This window comes from Ursus americanus, chromosome 9 (genome assembly GCF_024610735.1).
Source record: "Ursus americanus isolate L20-20 chromosome 9, mUrsAme1.1.p, whole genome shotgun sequence".
NCBI lineage: Eukaryota > Metazoa > Chordata > Mammalia > Carnivora > Ursidae > Ursus > Ursus americanus.
The window spans coordinates 26,039,465-26,059,654 of NC_142135.1; the positions used below are offsets into that span (position 1 = coordinate 26,039,465).

General features: G+C 36.1%; 1 long non-coding RNA gene across 1 annotated transcript in view; it reads right to left on the reverse strand.

Moving 5' to 3' along the window:
* Positions 1-20,190, reverse strand: part of LOC148109432 (uncharacterized) — a 191,941-nt gene that overhangs the window by 74,561 nt on the left and 97,190 nt on the right. The window contains exon 2 of the long non-coding RNA XR_015725630.1: positions 6,237-6,381. This is a non-coding gene — a long non-coding RNA (uncharacterized LOC148109432). The remainder of the gene's footprint in view (positions 1-6,236; positions 6,382-20,190) is intronic.

Here is a 20,190-nt window from a genome sequence, read left to right on the forward strand (position 1 = left end):
GCTACTTATGCAAGGAAGCTCATATATAGTCTATCAATGTCAGGGCTGTATTTTAATTAACATAAATACTTCGCTATTAATCATTTTTCCCAGTAATTTGTTTTTTCATTAAAATAGTCATGCTCATTAATCATAACTGTAATCTATAGTTTTCTTAAAATATTTATCTATCTTCATATAAAATCTACCTTTCTTATCTTATTACCCACAATTATACTAAGGAAAATCTGTGAGACAGACTTGAAACAACCAGTTTCTTTAAATTTTGTCTCAGTATTAACAATGTCCTTGGGTCTATCCATCATTATAATGGATTTTGTCATAACATGATTAAGTGAAGAAGTAATCTGCACTGCTCTGAAAATGGGTTTGGTTATGAAGGTAGCATGCTTCCATCTGGTTCCTTTAGCCAGGGTTTTGCTATTATAGAGTGTGCTAATATTTACAACACTAAAAAGGCATAGAGGGCCAGGCTGTCACAAAGCACCATTAAAATATTAAATGCTTACTGTCCAGTTTCTATTGGTTATTTTGACACACTTTACAATTTGGAAAATATTTCTATATATTGCTCCTTGAAGAGACAAATTTGGTTTTGTTGTTTTTCTTCTTGTAGAAGAAACATAAACTGATATAGGTATTTATATTCCAATTATGGTTCTGCAGTTTGAATTTATGCCTATGTGTGGGCATAAACAGAGACTTGGATAATATCAACTCTTTCACTCACATATTGAGTACCCCACTAAATGCTAGGAATTATGTTAGTGCTGAACAAAGTGCACATGGATAGAGCTTACAACATAATGGGGAAGCTGTTTTAAGGTACCACAAAAACATCTTAATGACTACAAATGCAATTACATCTTCTCAAAGAAAGAACTGCATGAGCAAGTGGAGGGAGCTACCGTAGATGACCTCATCAGCTAGGACTTCTGTAAGGCACTATCTCTTCTCTACCGAGGCTTGGAGAGCCACAATGAGGCAATACAACTAAAGGAAAGAGACTCTTATTAGAGTGAAGAAACAGCACTTGAAAAGGCCTTGGTTTGGGGAAATAAATTATGTGTTCAAAAAATCTGAACAAGGAAAAGTATTAGATTTATTCTAAAAAGAGTAAAGCTCGATACTTCATTATTATGTATATTATGTGGAAAGTATTCTGTAAAACGGATATTGACTCCCCAACTGTTTTGTGCAATTGATTTAAGAGCAATATGAGGCAATGACCCACTGTAACCCAGATGAGGAGAAATGTCAAGACAGGTATTCACAGAACCAAAGATTATATTTTCAAGTTATGGACAATAAAAGCCTCTTCCCATGAACATATTTTAATCACTTATCATCGCATTGGTAGGGTGTTGTTTCAAAGGTAGAAATGCTTTATACAAGAGTTGTGTATCTCAGTGAAGAGTTTGCTTTCTTTTCACATCCCCAAAAATGAAGTCAGGCTTTGATAATGACTTCAAACACAAGGACATTCATGCGGTGAGGGAAACAATACTTAGAAATTCTGAGAGCTCACTCAATAGTGTATGTCATTCTTATGCTGTCTGCATACGTTATCTTGCCTGCAATATTGTTTTTTAAATCATTAAAATATTTTTAATAGCGATGTTGTTGAGAAATAATTCCTGGCTTTCTTTTCTCAGTAGAATGTAGATGTTTTTCACTTTATGGGTCATAATAATAATTGAAAGTTTTTCAGTTAAAATACAAAGTGGTAAAATATATAAAAGATTTGTGAGCAAATTTATGTTGCAGAATTTGTAAAAACAACAATTATTTTCCTTCCAGCAGCCAGACTGGCCCCCTGGCTGACAGATCTTTACTCACTGGGAAGGTTTCTCAAAGTCCTTACATGGAAGTGCAGTGCCCCTCAGGATCTGTCACTCTCCCTTGCCTTTCACATCTTGTTTTCTACTGGTTCCTGCTCCCTGTGCTCTGCGCAGGCTGGTCTCCTGGTTGTATTTGGACTCCAGCTATGCTCCCACCTCAAGTCCTTCACGCTGTTACCTCAGTTACACAATTCATGCCCCACATTTCCACATGGCTCATTCTCTCAACCTTCGTGTTTACTCTCAAGTGACATCTGTTCACAGAAGCCCTCCTTGAACAGCCTGGATAAATTAGCAGCCTCCACTCTCACACTACTGCAGCCTTGCCACATATTATTTTTCTTAACCTGCCTTATCTTTCCCCATAATGCTCTTCACTTCACATGCGTATATATTAATGTACTGTCTCTACGGTGCTCCATGAGAATAGAAATTGGGTGTGTTTCCCTGCTTTATCCCCAATGTCAAAAAAAGTTTCATGAATCTAAAAGATACCTAAAGATAATTACCTGTGGGTTAAATCAATTAATTTGGGACCTTATTTGGTGTTTCATTGGTCCATTTTAGGTAGTTTACAATTAATTGATGGGAACATTTTAGTTTATGATATGCACAAAAAAAATCAGGTTAAAGGAAATTCTCCAGTTTTTAATTGAGTAATATTATTATTAGAGATTTCTTCTGCAATATGGATACAAATATATTGTTAGGTTTAATCATATGATTTTGATTATCTTTTCATTTATTTCATGAAAATTAAAAAAATCAGAGGACCGAATTTGTTAATGAAGAGGAGTTAGAGCAGAGTTGTTGACTTAACCGGCTGGTATTTGAGCAATGTAATGAGAGAAGAGCCACCACTCTTCCCCCTCCTTTCCAGTCTTATTGGCTGGACTCTAGCCTAGCACTTGCTCTCTCAGTAAAAGAAGAAATGGAGGATGCCTTATAACCAGGGTCAGAAGTAAAAAATCCCTTCCCATCAACACTGGAGTCCTACATGAAACTGGACACAAACATCCCTCTTTTTCTTCTTTCATGTTTTATGTTGCTTGCTTTTACTAATAAAATTCAGGTACTGGATCTCCTAAATCTCATGTTTGTCCTATATATTAATCTCATAGGTCTAAAGAGCAAAGTGCTAAATTTGAGTTTTTTCATAATCATTTGCCATATGAACCAACAATTGGATTAGCAGGCTACAACACAGTAGAGTAGATAACACCGAGGGAAAGCTCTTGGGCAGCAAGCTCCGGGGCTGTAATGAAAGAGGGCATCCACCCCCAGGGTGTGAGGGACTATGACTCTGGACCATTTCCTATGGAAAAAGATTCAGAAGGAGTAAATAAGAAGGAAAGCTGTTAAAACCACTGAACAACAGACACAATGAAATTGCAGAACAATAACCGTGGCCTTAGAACAAGGCAGAGGATGAGTTATTGGGACCATGTTTTTTTCTCCAGTAATATGCCAGATATCAGCTGGCCATCACAATTTTGACAGTAAAATGGACAAAATGTAAGAATCTGGAGGGTTGTAGTGAAGATGAACTAGGATGAAATAAGATCAAATGCCATGTAATCGGTGGATACCCTGCTTCTTATCCTTATTCTGTATCTAAACACATAGTAGGATCTTAGTTAATACTTGGGAAATAAGTGCCATAATTTCAGATATATTCACTGAACCTCAACGTGACATCTTTTCCTTTTTATAATCTACACACAATCTGGCAACATACACAGCATGCATCATGCAATTACTTACATTTTCTGGCTTCATGCATTTTATAAATGTGATTGCCACCACTCCACCCACCACTACCACCACTGGGTTCCTTGGTGTTATTCTTATCATCTTGTTAATAAGAGAATACAGTGGACGGGCGAGAGGGAGTTTAAAATGGCATTTTTTTCTTTCAAACGAGGAGCGGCTGGAGGAGGCAGATTTAAATAAAACTGAGTCTTTTGCATGCCCTTGAGCTTTGTTTGATAATCCCTCGCCATATGACTTGTATGAAACAAAATTACTCATGCTGTACTAAACTGTGTTTACAGCTATGAAGAGAGCAAAGTGTCTGTATGTAGTGTACCAATTTTAGAAGTGAAGGGAGTTAACGACTAAAAAACATATTCAGTTTTCATTTGTATTATAAGGAAATTTCGGGGTCCTTAAAAACTGTGACTGATCATGTGGGCCATTTAAAATTGCATGGACTTTTAGATTAACAAAATATAGAAGGAATAAGATACATTGGGACAAAATTTTATTGGTTACTTGCTGTTATAATAATCCATTAAACATAATTCAGAAATAAGTGTTTTCACTGTGTGACCATAGTTCTTTCCCTTCAGTGTCGATAGGCAGTTACAGGGTTGTTATCTATAGAAAACCAGTCCCCGATGAGCATCTTGCAAATACACAATAATATTGAAAAACTACCGAACAGCATTTGATGTAAAGTAAGTCTTGTTTTCCAGGGTTGAAATAAAAGAGAAAAATAAATGTTGATACCAGCGAAAGCTCTAGCATGATGCTTATGTAAAAACACTAACTTTTCTAACACACACCCCCGGAAGTATATGCCATGCCATGTGTTGAAAGCCTGTGATGCTGGCCTGCTTTAGGTTAAGGTCCCTCCCACCCCATACATAAAAAGAAAATTTCTAATTTTATACTTTAAAATTTATAGTTCTATCAATAAGGAAATCTAGTGGAATATTTTAATTCTCAGTTACATGAAATTAGTAGTTTTAATTTTTTGAAAAATTTGTTTGAACAAACATATATAATGGATTTCAGAAAACTGCCTCCATATTTTATAGAATGAGATTTCCTGGTTTTACTATTTTTGTGAAGTGAGACACCTGATGTGATACACTCTGCAACTCCAGGCTTCTAATTTCATTCCCTCCCTGGGAACTAGAGGAGAGTGAATTTCATAAGAAAATTCTAAGGTTTAATTTAAATTTCCTTCCTATTTTATTTGTCTCACTTGAATTTATAAAAGCAAGTCAACAGGATACTCTACACAGAACACCTGAAAGACTCCACCAAAAAATCGCTGTAACTGATGCACAAATTCAGTAAAGTCGCAGGATACAAGACTAATATACAGAAACTTGTTGCATTTCTATACATCAATAATGTAGCAGCAGAAAGAGAAATCAAGGAATCTCTCCCATTTACAACTGCACCAAAAACCATAATATACCTAGGAATAAACCTAACCGAAGAGGTAAAAGATCTCTACCCTGAAAACTACAGAACACTTATGAGAGAAATTGAAGATGACACAAAGAAAGGGGAAACATGCTCATGGATTGGAAGAACTAATATTGTTAAAATGTCTATGCTACCCAAAGCAATCTACAGATTTAATGCAATCCCTCTCAAAATACCACCAGCATTTTTCACAGAGCTAGAACAAACAATTCTAAAATTTGTATGGAACCACAAAAGACTCCCAAATAACCTAAGCAATCTAGAAAAAGCAAAAGCAAAGAGGGAGGCAGTAAATTCCGGACTCAAGCTCTATTACAAAGCCGTAGTCATCAGGACAGCATGGTACTGGCACAAAAACAGACACATAGATCAATGGAACAGAATAGAAAACCCAGAAATGGACCCACAACTCTATGGTCAACTAATCTTCAACAAAGCAGGAAAGAATATCTAATGGAAAAAAGACTTTCTCTTCAACAAATGGTGTTGGGGAAAAGTGAAAGCAACATGCAGAAGAATGAAACTGGACCACTTTCTTACACCATACACAAAAATAAACTCAAAATGAATGAGAGACCTAAATGTGAGACAGCAAACCATCAAAATCCTAGAGAAGAACACAGGCAGCAACCTCTTTGACATCAGCTGTAGCAACTTCTTACTAGAAAATTGCTGGAAACAGGGAAAACAAAAGCAAAAATGAACTGGGACTTCATCAAGATAAAAAGCTGCTGCACAGTGAAGGAAACAATCAACAAAACTAAAAGACGGTCTCTGGAATGGGAGAAGATATTTGCAAATGACCTATCTGATAAAGGGTTAGTACCTAAAAATCTATAAATAACTTACCAAACTCAACATCCAAAAAAAATAATCCAGTTGAGAAATGGAGACATGAATAGACATTTTTCCACAGAAGACATACAGATGGCTAACAGACACATGAAAAGATGCTCAATATCACTCATTATCAGGGAACTACAAATCAAAACTACAATGAGATACCCCTCACATGTCAGATGACTAAAATCAACAACTCAGGAAACAACAGATGTTGGCAAGGATATAGAGATAGGGGAACCCTCTTACACTGTTGGTGGGGACGCAAACTTTGGGGCAGCCACTCTGGAAAATAGTATGGAGTTTCCTCAAAAAGTTAAAACTAGAACTAACCTGGGGCACCTGGATGGCTCAGTTGGTTAAGCGTCTGCCTTCGCCTCAGTCATGATCTCAGGTTCCTGGGATGGAGCCCCACATCCGGCTCTCTGCTCAGCAGGGAGTCTCTGCTTCTCCCTCTCCCTCTGAGCTCTCTCTCCCTCTGTCAAATAAATAAATAAAATCTTTTTAAAAATTAGAACTACCCTATTATCCAGCAATTACACTACTAGGTATTTACCTAAAGGATACAAAAATCCTGATTTGAAGGAATATATGCACCCTGATGTTTACAGCAGCTTTATCAACAGTAGCCAAATTATGGAAAGAGTCCAAATGTCCAACAACTGATGAATGGATAAAGAAGAAGTGGCGCGTGCAGTGCGCGCACGCACACACACACACACACACACACACAATTATTCCAGCAATAAACAGAATGAAATCTTGCTATTTGCAATGACATGGATGGAGCTAGAGTGTATTATGCTAACTGAAATAAGTCCTTCAGAGAAAGACAAATACCTTATGATCTCATTCATTTGTGGAACTTAAGAAACAAAACAGATGAATATAGGGGGAAAAAGAGAGGCAAACCATAAAATACTCTTAACTACAGAGAATAAACTGTGGGTTGCTGGAGGGGAGGTGGGCTGGAGGATGGATTAAATGGGTGATGGATATTAAGGAGGGCACTTCTTGTGATGAGCACTGGGTGTTATATGTAAGTGATGAGTCACTAAGTTCTACTCCCCAAACCAATATTACACTGTATGTTAACTGAAATTTAAATAAAAAATTGAAATGAAAAATAAATAAAGTGCTGCTTTACACACACACACACACACACACACACACACACACACACACAGCAAGTCAATAGTCATCCAAGTACTTAAAAAACAAAATGGCTGGTATTAAAGTCTGAACAAAATAACATGAACTACTGTCTGTATATAATTGACAAATATGATTCTACAAACTTTTAAGATCATTTTATGTAGTTGACAGATATTTTCTATTGAGCAGTGGTTAAAATGACTGGATTATCATATTTCATATATATGCACACATACATGTAAAACTTGAGTTATTCCTTCGAAACCTTCTTTATGTAAGTGGTAAACCTTCTTCTGTAAATGGTATCTCTAGCCAATTTGTATCTCTATCCAATTACCTGAAGACAAATATAAACAAGAAAGTAGACATCTTAAATCCTCAAATTCTCTCACCTTCCACAGTTGATCCCATTAATCTGCCTTATGATTTCTACCCACAAACTAAGTTGCAAATCCTTTCACTTTTCTCTAGTTCAGTTGTAAACCTACCAGTCCAAGCAAGCACCAGTGCTTCTCTGCTCTAAATATGTAGTATCTTCCATACTAGACTTCCTACTTACACTTTTTCTCTATACAGAAGATAACATGGGGCGCCTGGGTGGCTCAGTTGGTTAAGCATCTGCCTGCAACTCAGATGATGATCCTGGGGTCCTGGGAAAGAGTCCCACATGGGGCTCTGGAGAGTCTACCTTCTCCCGCTGCCCCTTCCCCCTGCTCATGTTCTCTCTCTCAAATAAATAAATACAATTTTAAAAGAAAAAAAAAAGATAACATGATCTGTACAGGAATAAAGAGTTCATTTGGCCCCCTAGACATTGTTGTCAACACAGTAATGTTTTGATCAAGAAGTGAATAAATGTAACAGAAGCCATCAAAAAAAACAATTATGGCAACACGGAGTAATGGAAATAGCTTGGGTTCCTGAGATTATTGTTAAGTCCTAGACTAAAACAACTCTAGAATCACTATATGCTTCCATTCCTATGGGAGGTGTACAATTTTTTTTCCATTTAAGGCATTTATAGGCAACAACATTCTCGCTGTTCTACGCATTACAGAAACCAATTCTATTAACTCCTTAAAAGAATAGATCTTATAGTTTTAAATCACTTAATAATTATCTGAGCTCCTACTATGTGCCAAAAACTTTTAATTGCTAGGGATACAGTGGAGAACAGAGCAAAACAGAGAACCTTGTTCTCATGGAGTTTACTTTCTAATGGGATGCATAATAAATAATTAAAATATATTGCATAGGGGTAAGTAACAAAGAGGAAAAAAACAATTAAGCGAGGAAGGGCACAGGAAATGCTGAATGGTTGGAGTTTGGATAGAGTACCAAGAAAAAAAACTCACTAAGAAGGTTATTTTTTTTAATAAATATCTAAAGGAAATGAAAGAATTAGTGGATATAGATTAAAAGCAAGAGAAGTGCAACTCTGAACATTTAAATCAGGAGCACGCCTGACAAAGTTCCAGGTACCAAAAGGGGACCATTAATGTTGGAGCTGAGAAGAAAAAGAGTAAAGCCATAATAAGGTAAGGAGGAGACAGATTCATATATTACCCTATAAACGATACTAAGGACTTTGGCCTTTAGAGTGTACTGGGAAACCAGTGAAAGTTGTTCATTAGAATAGTGATATGATCTTGCTTGTATTTTAACAGGAACATTAGATGTACTTTTATGAATGGCTAGTGGTAAATGATCAGGGGACAGTGAGAAAGAAGTGGGCTAGTTAAGAGCTATTGGAATCTGAGACAAACACATCTCGATGAGGATGTTGCAGTAAGGCTGGCAAGAAGTGATCAAATTCTAAATAAAATTTAAAAGTGTAGGGTGCCTGGGTGGCTCAGTCATTAAGTGTCTGCCTTCAGCTCAGGTCATGATCCCAGGGTCCTGGGATCGAGCCCCACATCTGGCTCCCTGCTCAGTGTGAAGCCTGCTTCTCCCTCTGCCTGCCTACTCCTGCTGTTTATGCTCCCTCTCTCGCTGTGTCTCTGTCAAATAAATAAATAAAATCTTCAAAAAAAAATTTTTTTAAGTGTAGCCAACAAGTATTGGCATTCTATTAAAGTTTATACATAGCTTATAGATAACACACTACCTAGGCAGGGACACTAATTATGAATCCACCTATTTTTTTGTTACCACTTTCCTCTTGATTATATCACTCTAAACTACAGATCTATAGTGAGCCTTTCATGAGAGGTATGATCCTACCCCTCCAAATCCCTTCTTTAACTAACAGATATGATCAAATTTCTATGAAAAGAGAAGATAATAACCAAAGGGCAAAGACCTTCTTAAAGGGCAACCAACCTTAAAGATCCTCTTTAAGCCTACAGTGTGCTAAACTCTTTGGCATGAATTCCACAGAATTCGGTTCACCAATACATTTACTTGCTAACAATCAAGCCCTCCTCTCATTTATTTATTTTTTAACCCATTCTATCTTAAGACAGTCTTTCTGGTCTCCTCCAGTCTTCCATCACAAAGAAAATCTCATTATTAAATACATAAAGCTTACAGTAGAATATTAGTTGCATTTCCTAAAAGAGTTCTAAATTAAAAATTTCACCTGTATCATTCAATATTGTTGTGATTTTTACTTTTAATTTAGGAAAAAGAGGTTCCCATCTCTTTTTATGAAAGAATAAGACTCCAACCATGCAATTCCTCAGTTAGAATAAATCATTGTCTTGGTCTTTGCAAGAGTGTTTTTTTTTTTTTTTTAAGATTTTATTTATTTGACAGAGATAGAGACAGCCAGCGAGAGAGGGAACACAAGCAGGGGGAGTGGGAGAGGAAGAAGCAGGCTCCTAGCGGAAGAGCCTGATGTGGGGCTTGATCCCATAACGCCAGGATCACGCCCTGAGCCGAAGACAGACGCTTAACCGCTGTGCCACCCAGGCGTCCCTGCAAGAGTGCTTTTTAAGTGCAAAAAATATATATGAGATGATTTAAAATATATTATTTAAAATTATTTAAAATGCTAATTCTCCAGAGCCCCAACATCTGACATTCTAATTAACAGGTATTAAAATTTAACTGGAACTCCAGGTAATATTTAATTGCATAAAGAATCTTGAGAATATTAAAATATTAAAATATTTTGCCTCCATACATCCTCAAAGGAAATAGTAACCTCCCAAGATATAGATTATAAAGAGTTTAAATCACTTAATAATTATTTATTGAGCTTCTACTATACGCCAAAAACTTCTAATTGCTGGGGATATAGTGGAGAACAAAGCAAAACAGAGAACCTTGTTCTCATGGTTCGTTCTCAGGGTTAACCCTGAATCAGTGGTTTTCCTTAGTCTGTATTCTCTTGAGTAAATAAGTGAGACTTATTTACTCAAGGACTTATACTCAAGTCCTATGTTAAACAACAAGACATCCCTGTCTGTTCCTGACTATAGAGGAAAAGCTCTCAGTTTTTCCCAGTTGCAGAAGATATTAGCTGTGGGTCTTTTGCATATGGCCTTTATGATGTTGAGATATGTTCCCTTTCTCCCTACTTATCAAGAAAGGATGCTGTATTTTGTCAAATGCTTTTCCTGCATCTATGGAGAGATCATATGGTTTTTACCCTTTCTTTATTAAGAGGATAGAATGACAGGGATGGAGCTAGAGTGTATTATGCTAAGCAAAACAGTCAGAGAAAGACAAATACCATATGTGGAATTTAAGAAACAAAACAGATAAACATAGGGGAAGGGGGTTAAAAAAAAAGAGAAGGAGGCTAATCATAAGAGACTCTTAAATACAGAGAACTGAGGTTTGCTGGAGGGAGGTGGGCAGGGGATGGGCTAAATGGGTGACGGGTATATTAAGGAGGGTCCTTGCTGTGATGAGCACTGGGTGTTATATGTAGTGATGAATCACTAAATTCTACTGCTGAAACCAATATTACACTTTATGTTAACTAATTAGAATTTAAATACAAACTTGAAACAAAAAAATAGTAATATAAATAATTAAATCAATCAATCAATAATAAATGGTAAAGAGCTTGAATAGAGGTTTCTCCAAAGAAGGTATAACAATGTACAATAATCACATGTAAAGATGTTCAACATCACTAATCATCAGGGAAATGCAAATCAAAACCACAATGAGATGTCATCTCACACCCATGAGGATGACCACTATCAAAAAAACAGAAAACAATAAGTTGATGAGGATACAGAAAGTTGGAATCCGTGTGCCCTCTAGGTGGGAATGTAAGGAGGTGTAGCCAGTATAGAAAATAGTATGAAGAATCCTCAGAAAATTAAAAATAGATTTGCCATGTGATCCAGCAATCTCATTTCTGGGTATATATCCCAAAATACTCAAAGCAGGATTTTGAAAAGATATTTACACACCTATGTTTATTATAGCATTAGTCACAATATCTGAGGGATAGAAGCAACCCAAATATCCACCAACAAATTAATGGATAAAGGAAATGGGGTATATGCACATAAGAGAAAATTATATAGCCTTTAAAAAGGAGGAAATTCTATCACAGGTTACAACATGGATGAACCAGGAGGACATTATTCTAAGTGAAATATGCCAGTCACAAAAGGCCAAATACTCTTTGATTCCACTTATATTCTAAAACTTCTAGTATCAATTTTAGAAGATTTGCCTATTTTTAGTTTCTGCTACATCTAGTAAATTTAGCCTCCTGAGACCCAATTCAAAACCTGCTATTTTAGATACTCTGGAAGTACAGACCAAAAAAATCATCTTGTATAGGCACCACTCCTGATTGCATATACATATGGTAACACTTGTTTTCCTTTGGTAAGAAGGAATACATTCATTTTATTGAAAATTACCACTTAAAGACACTGTTGCCTTTTATACACTTACTTGAAAGTTCAACGTTGTATGCCTACTCTAAATTTTGCATTTCTATTAAGATGCAGGTTTGAAGGGCAGGTCAAGATAGCACGATATTTCACAGAGCTCATTAACTTTCTAAACTCAATATACTATATTGAGTGAAGGTAACTGTTCCCTTTGGGGGGAGACTATATAATCTTCATCATGAGATTCTTGAACAGATTGGTGATGAAGGGAAAAACATCCTCACAAACCACTAATTTATAGGTTTTTTTTTTTCAAAAAGGGATAATTTCCCTTTATCTAAACTATGCAACTGATAGACAATCAATTGTAATCAGATTTGGAAGTTTACAGTACTGTAAATAATAGAAACTGATACTTCTGGTTGGTATTGTCTACGTAATTTTTTAAGTCAAATGTACATGTCCTTTTTTTTTTTTTAAGATTTTATTTATTTATTTGACAGAAAGCCAGCGAGAGAGGGAACACAAGCAGGGGGAGTGGGAGAGGAAGAAGCAGGCTCATAGCGGTGGAGCCTGATGTGGGGCTCGATCCCATAACGCCGGGATCATGCCCTGAACCGAAGGCAGACGCTTAACCGCTGTGCCACCCAGGCGCCCCAAATGTACATGTCCTTTACTTTGTTCAAATTAATCAAAATATGATGTTACTGTGACATTCAGTCTCTTTATTCCACTAATTTTCATACTTTGCTTTTCTCAAAATGCAATATTTGCAGCTGCAAATATTTACAATCCTTTGTAAAAATACGTACATTAACAGAGAACTGGAGGGAATTAAGAAAGGTTGCAAAGATCATTCTGGGATTGATAAAGATTATTAAAAGTTCATTTAAAGAGGAAAAAGAAGAGTTGAATAAAGAATGAAAACAGTCTCTATGTTGTCAGAGAAGAGAGGAGATGGTACAAATCTGGGTCATTCTCTGCACCGTTGACTCCTGCTTTTACACCTCCTACTGTCATTTGCAGATACTCTGAAATAGGAAACCCATGATGGATGATGTTGATAGCACTGAACACACACAAGTGGATTTTTAACCTACAGTGAGTATTCAAATAAAAAACAGATGGCAACTTCTTAGAAACTAAGTACATTCCTCTGGAGGTAAAGTGGAATGTTAAAGCATTTTAACATCGCACTGGAGCAGATAATTAGGGTAATTATGACTCTTCAAAATACAAGGAATAAGGTCTAAGCCAACTTCCTTCTTTACTTCAAATTGTAAAGATTATAAAATTCTAAGGGGAACTTGGGCAAAGTAATCATTTTATAAAATGCAGTAATATTTATAGTGGTGGCATGTGAGAATGAATAGTTTGTCTACTTCAATATTATGCTCAAATATGAATTATATAATTAAGAAAGTAAAATCAGGTCACCTCTACTTCACATCAAAATTGATTAAGTTGCAAAAAAAAATACGAAAAGTTGTCAAGCTAGTTTAGAGACACAAAGGAAAAAGTATACATACATGTACTCCACACACACACACACACACACACACACACACACACCACATACACACATATATACCAAATAAGCAGAACTAAGTGATCTGATTTGATTTAGAATATTTCAGCCATACCAGTGTGTCACAAATAATCTCAGCAATATGACTATATTCTGATTTTTATTTTTACCTATTTTAATTATGTCTCCAAATAAACAATGTTTTCTTTTAAAGTACCATATTGTAGAGCAATGATAATGATTTAATGAAAGCAATATATACAGCTCGTATAAAACTCTTGAAACAAAATAGATACCAATATGCAAATACAAATATGCAGATACATGCCTCATCCTATACTTTCTTTTACATATTTTTTAACCCTTCTCATCTCATTATTAAATATTACACCCTTAGTTTGGGTCCTACCAGTTCCTTGGACCTTTTCAAAAGTATCAAAATTGATTCTGTGTATCTATTCTCTTTCAGGGCCACTTCCATTGTATATATCTAGGATCTTAAATAGCCTTTGGAAACTAAGCACCATACTGTGCTGCTCTACCTTGTGCAAAAGAAAAGAAGGGTAAAGAAAACGAAAAACCAAAGTCAAGAACACTCCCAAGTAATAATTTACTTAACAAGTCACTACATTTTACATCAATACATAAGCAGACATTAGAATTCACTAAAGGGCACAAGAGGTATGTATGGCAAAATAACCAGAGTACTTGATTCAATTTGATTTGAAAATGTGTATGTATTCTTTTTTTTTTTTCCCTTGGTGGGAAGACTTTTTTTTTTTTTTAATGCTATGTTAGTCACCATACAGCACATAATTAGTTTTTGATGTAGTGTTCCGTGATTCATTGTTTGCATGTAACACGCAGTGCTCCATGAAATACGTGCCCTCCTTAATACCCATCACCAGGCTAGCCCATTGCCCCACTCCCCTTCCCTCTGAACCTTCAGTTTGTTTCCCAGAATCCATAGTCTCTCGTGGTTCATTTTCCCTTATGTCTACCCCCTTCATTCTTCCCTTCCTTCTCCTACCGATCTCCCTATTTCTTATGTTCCATAAATGAGTGAAACCATATGATAATTGTCTTTTTCTGCTTGACTTATTTCACTTAGCATAATCTCCTCCAGTCCCGTCCATGTTGATGCAAATATTGGGTAATCGTTCTTTCTGATGGCCAAGTAAGATTCCACTGTATGTATGGACCACATCTTCTTTACCCATTCCTCTGTTGAAGGGCATCTCGGCTCCTTCCACAGTTTGGCTATTGTGGACAATGCTGCTATGAACATTGGGGAAAATGTGTATGTATTCTTAACAGGCATATTGCTTGCTGAATCTAGGAGAATTTCTTGAGTATTTCCTTGATTTACTGTAGATTTTGATATTCGCTTATTAGCTTGTCATAGAAGCCCAATTTTGAGAACATAGCTCTTATCAATTTAACTTATTTTCACATATGTCCCTGCACTGTATCATAACTAGGTCTGAGAGCAATACCTACATTGTGATATAATCACTTGTCTTCTAACTAGATACACAGGATTTATTATATTTAGTTGTCTTTTCAGACCCCTATAACAATCTAGTGAAAAGAAACAACAGCACTTTCATCCTCATCCTCATCAGCCACAAATCAAATCACTTATTTCTGCTACTGTTACAACAAATTACCACATATTTAGTGAAGTAACACTTTCTTCTCTGATAGTTCTGGACGTCAGAAGCCTGAAATTAGTCTTACATGGTTAAGATTAAAATGTTGGAAGGGCTGGTTATTTATGAGGTCCCAGGAAAGAAGCTATTCCCTGTTGCCTCCAGACTCTAGAGGCTGCAGACCTTCCTTGGCTTTGTGACATGTTCCTCCAAAACCTTCTTCCATCATCACATAATTTTGTCCTCACTCTGACCTTTCTCTTTTTAAGGATCCTTGTGATTACATCAGGTCCACCCAGATAATATAATATAATTTCCCCAATTCAAAAATACTTTATCTTTCATCCATTTTGAGTCTATTTTTATGTATGGTGTCAGAAAATGGTCCAGTTTCATTCTTCTGCATGTGACTGTCCAATTTTCCCAACACCATTTATGTTAAAGAGACTGTCTTCTTTCCATTGGATTTCCATTCCTGCTTTGTCAAAGATTAGTTGACCATACATTTCTGGGTTCTCTATTCTGTTCCACTGACCTATGTGTCTGTTTTTGTGCCAGCACCATACTGTCTTGATGATTACAGCCTTGTACTACAGTTTGAAGTCTGGAATTGTAACGCCTCCAGCTTTGGTTTTCTTTTTCACATTCCTTTGGCTATTTGGGGTCTTTTCTGGTTCCCTACAAATCTTGGGATTATTTCTTCCAGCTTTGTGAAAAAAGTTGATAGTATTTTGATAGGGATTGCATAGAATGTATAGATTGCTCTAGGTAGCATAGACATTTTACAAATTTCTTACAATCCATGAGCATGGAATGTTTTTCCTTTTGTTTGTGTTTTCCTCAATTTCTTTCATGAGTGTTCATTCTATAGTTTTCTCAGTACAGGGATCCATCAAAATCCTAGAGGAGAACATGGGCAGCAACTTCTGTGACCTCGGCCACAGCAACTTTTTGCTAGACATGTCTCCAAAGGCAAGGGAAACAAAGGCAAAAATGAATATTGGGACTTCATCAAAATAAAAAGGTTTTGCACAGCAAAGATAACAGTCAACAAAACCAAAAGACACCTGACAGAATGGGAGAAGATAGTTGCAAATGTCTAATCAGATAAAGGGCTAATATCCAAAATCTATAAAGAACGAATCAAACTCAACACCCAAAGAATAAATAATTCAATCAAGAAATGGGCAGAAGACATGAACAGATATTTCTCCAAAGAAGACGTACAAATGGTCAGCTGACACATGAAAAAATGCTCAACATCACTTGGCATCAGGGAAATACAACGGCTAAAATTAATAAGTCAGGAAACAAAAGATGTTGGTGAGGATGAGGTGAATGGGGAACCCTCTTACACTGTTGGTGGGAATGCAAGCTGGTACAGCCACTCTGGAAAACAGTATGGAGTTTCCTCAGAAAATTGAAAATAGAGATACCCTACAATCCAGCAATTGCACTACTGGGTATTTACCCCAAAGATATAAATGTAGTGATCCAAAGGAGCACCTACACCCCAATGTTTATAGCAGCAATGTCCACAATAGCCAAAACATGGAAAGAGCCCAGAAGTCCATCGACAGATGAATGGATAAAGAAGATGTGGTATATATACAACGGAATACTACTCAGCCATCAAAAAAATGAAATCTTGCCATTTGCAATGACATGGATGGAACTAGAGGATATTATGCTAAGTGAAATAAGTCAATCAGAGAAAGACATATGATCTCATATGTGGAATTTAAGAAACAAAACAGAGGATCATAGGGGGAAAAGGGAAAAAATAAAACAAGAGGAAATCAGAGAGGGATACAAACCATAAGAGACTCTTAATCCTAGAAAACAAACTGAGGGGGCGCCTTGGTGGCACAGCGGTTAAGCATCTGCCTTCGGCTCAGGGCGTGATCCCGGCCTTTATGGGATCGAGCCCCACATCAGGCTCCTCTGCTATGAGCCTGCTTCTTCCTCTCCCACTCCCCCTGCTTGTGTTCCCTCTCTCGCTGGCTGTCTCTATCTCTGTTGAATAAATAAATAAAATCTTTAAAAAAAAAAAAAGAAAACAAACTGAGGGTTGCTGGAGGGGAGGGGGGAGGGAGATGGAGTAACTGGGTGATGGGCATTAAGGAGGGCACGTGATATAATGAGCACTGGGTATAAGACTGATGAATCACTGAACTCTACCTCTGAAACTAATAATACACTATATGTTAATTAGTTGAATTAAAAAAAAAAAATCTCCTTTCCTGGAAATGCTGCTGTAGCAGGACAAAAGCTTGAAGAATAAAAAGGCTTAATCAGGGACAAAAGAAAATACTTGATCACATTACAGTGTCCGTTTTATCATGTAAGATAATATATTCACAAATCTCAGAAGTTAGGACATGGACATATTTGGGCATCCATTAACCACTTTACCATATACTGCTTCTAAAACTATTTTTATTATCTTAAAATACATAACCCATGGTGTCTCAATGAGATATGCTACCAGTCACTGAGTCAATTCCATGAAAGAGATTAATAACAACTCCAAAGAAAAAAAGGCCCTGAGGTATATTATCCAGTTCCCTATTATTTATTCTTATTAAGACAATGTTATTAAATAGTAGGTTATGTATAGCTCTTGAATTTTTGCATACATCTTTATTTCCCCCAAGTCACTTTTTGCTTGCTTGTTAATATTTGAAATTTATTTTTAAATCATTTTGTTATTGAAACAGAACTAAATACTGTGTGTGATCTTGATAAATATGAACGATAATATATGTATAAATAATCAGTGAAAGAATATATGTGAGAGACTTCTACTCATTTTGTTTGAAGGATGGAAAGGAAGAGCAGAAGGATATTAAACAATAAAAATAGACAGGAAGCTCAACTCCCTTCCTTACAAGTAGGAAACATAAGACTAAATACAGATTTCTCAGATTTTTTCCTCAATTTCTGTCATGGATAAGTTTGTTGACATTCAGTTGAGGGAGGCCAAATGAAACCTTGGACACACCGAGGATCTTTTACCTACAGCAAACACAGGTAACTATGCTATGAATTCTGGTTGCTTTTTAATTGTTTTGACTTCATTTGAAGAAGGTGCTCCTCTGGGAATTTATGTACAGCTATACATAGTAAGACATAATAGGCAGAGAGCCTCCCTAAGCCTGCTGGTGTGGAAGAAAGGAAGAGAGCTCAGGTGAATTATCTTCTATTTGCAAATTCCAAATATGAAATCTACAAGTTGTGAGGTAGTCTGTTAGTCACCAAATTAGAACATTCTAAATTATGTCTGAATCACTACTTAAGCAAAAGTGTCTAACTCTGTCCCTATGTTAAATGTAAAAGAAACAAATAAGGTAGAATTTAGTATTTAATGTGATTGGATCCAACCTATTATTACATAACAGAATTGTTTGAGTGGCTATTTTCCGTGTAAATTGTCCCCCTCTTCATGTGAATATAACTAGAAAACAAAAATCTTTTATTTAGGTCATTAAGAGTTGTTATTAAAGTTTGGTTTATATCATTATCTTCCATTTTCCTCAATGTTTAAGTATCAGTCTCTGCACCATGTTTTTTGTGTGACTGTTAGCTTCATAGTTTTTTACCTAAGGATTGCAACTATACTTAAGGACAGCTGCTTCAAAGGTCCTTATCAATATATCTTTTCAAAATACAATCATAAGTGGAAAAATCCAAAGATACAACTAACTGGAGAGTAATGACAACACTGTGTGGATAGGATTATTGCTCATACATAAAGGAGGACAAATCCTAAATTTAAGAAACAATAACTAAAAAATATGAGAAAGTTTTATAAACTATAAAATGTTTATATATATATTAAATTAATTTTTGTTTCTAATAATTTGGTTGGGAAGACAATGTAAATCCTCCTTTACATAATGAATATATTTTGAGAAATTGCTTTGGTCCATGCACTATGCTAGGTCTAGAGGAAGGAAACATCAATAAGAGTGACAATAATCTTACCCTAACAAAATTAATTTTTAATAGAAGAGCAGACACTTAAACACAAATTTAAAATGCAATCAGGTTTATTGACTATATCCTGTATTTTTGTTCACTTAAATAAATCTTTCTTCATCAAAACATCACTGAAAGCTATGAAACAATGATGAAAGAAATGAAAGATGACACAAATGGAAAGATACTCCATGCTCATGGATTAAGACTTAATATTGGCAAAATGTCCATATTACCCAAAAGCAATTCAATGCTCAAAACAGATTCAATGCAATCCCTATCAAAATACCACGAGCATTTTTTACGAAACTAGAATAAATAATCTTAAAGTTTATATGGAACCACAGAAGACCTTGAATAGCCAAAGCAATCCTGAGAAAGAAGAACAAAGCTGGAGGTATCACAAGCCCAGATATAGACAAAGCTGTAATAGTCAAAACAGTATATAACTGGCACAAAAACAGACACATGAGAGGAACAGAATAGAGACCCCAGAAATTAACCTACAGTTATATGGTCCACTAATCTAGGACAAAGGAGCACGTGTATGCAATGGGGAAAAGATACTCATTTCAATAAATGGTGCTGGAAAACTGGACACTACATGTAAAAGAATGAAACTGGACCATTTTTACAGCATCCACAAAAAATAACTCAAAATTCATTAAAGACCTAAATGTGAGACTTGAAACCATAAAATTCCAAGAACAGAACACAGATAGTAATTTCTCAGACATTGGCTGTAAGGATGTTTTTCTAGATATGTGTTCTATGACAAGGGAAACAAAAGTAAAAATAAACTATTGGGACTACATCAAAATAAATAGTGTTTGCACAGGGGCGCCTGGGTGGCACAGTGGTTAAGCGTCTGCCTTCGGCTCAGGGCGTGATCCCAGCGTTCTGGGTTCGAGCCCCACATCAGGCTCCTCTGCTATAAGCCTGCTTCTTCCTCTCCCACTCCCCCTGCTTGTGTTCCCTCTCTCGCTGGCTGTCTCTATCTCTGTTAAATAAATAAAATCTTTAAAAAAAAAAATAGTGTTTGCACAGCAATGGAAACCAGCAACAAAACAAAAACACAACCTACTGAATGGGAGAAGATATTTGCAAATAACATATTTGATAAGGAGTTGATAATCAAAATATATAAAAAATTTATACAACTC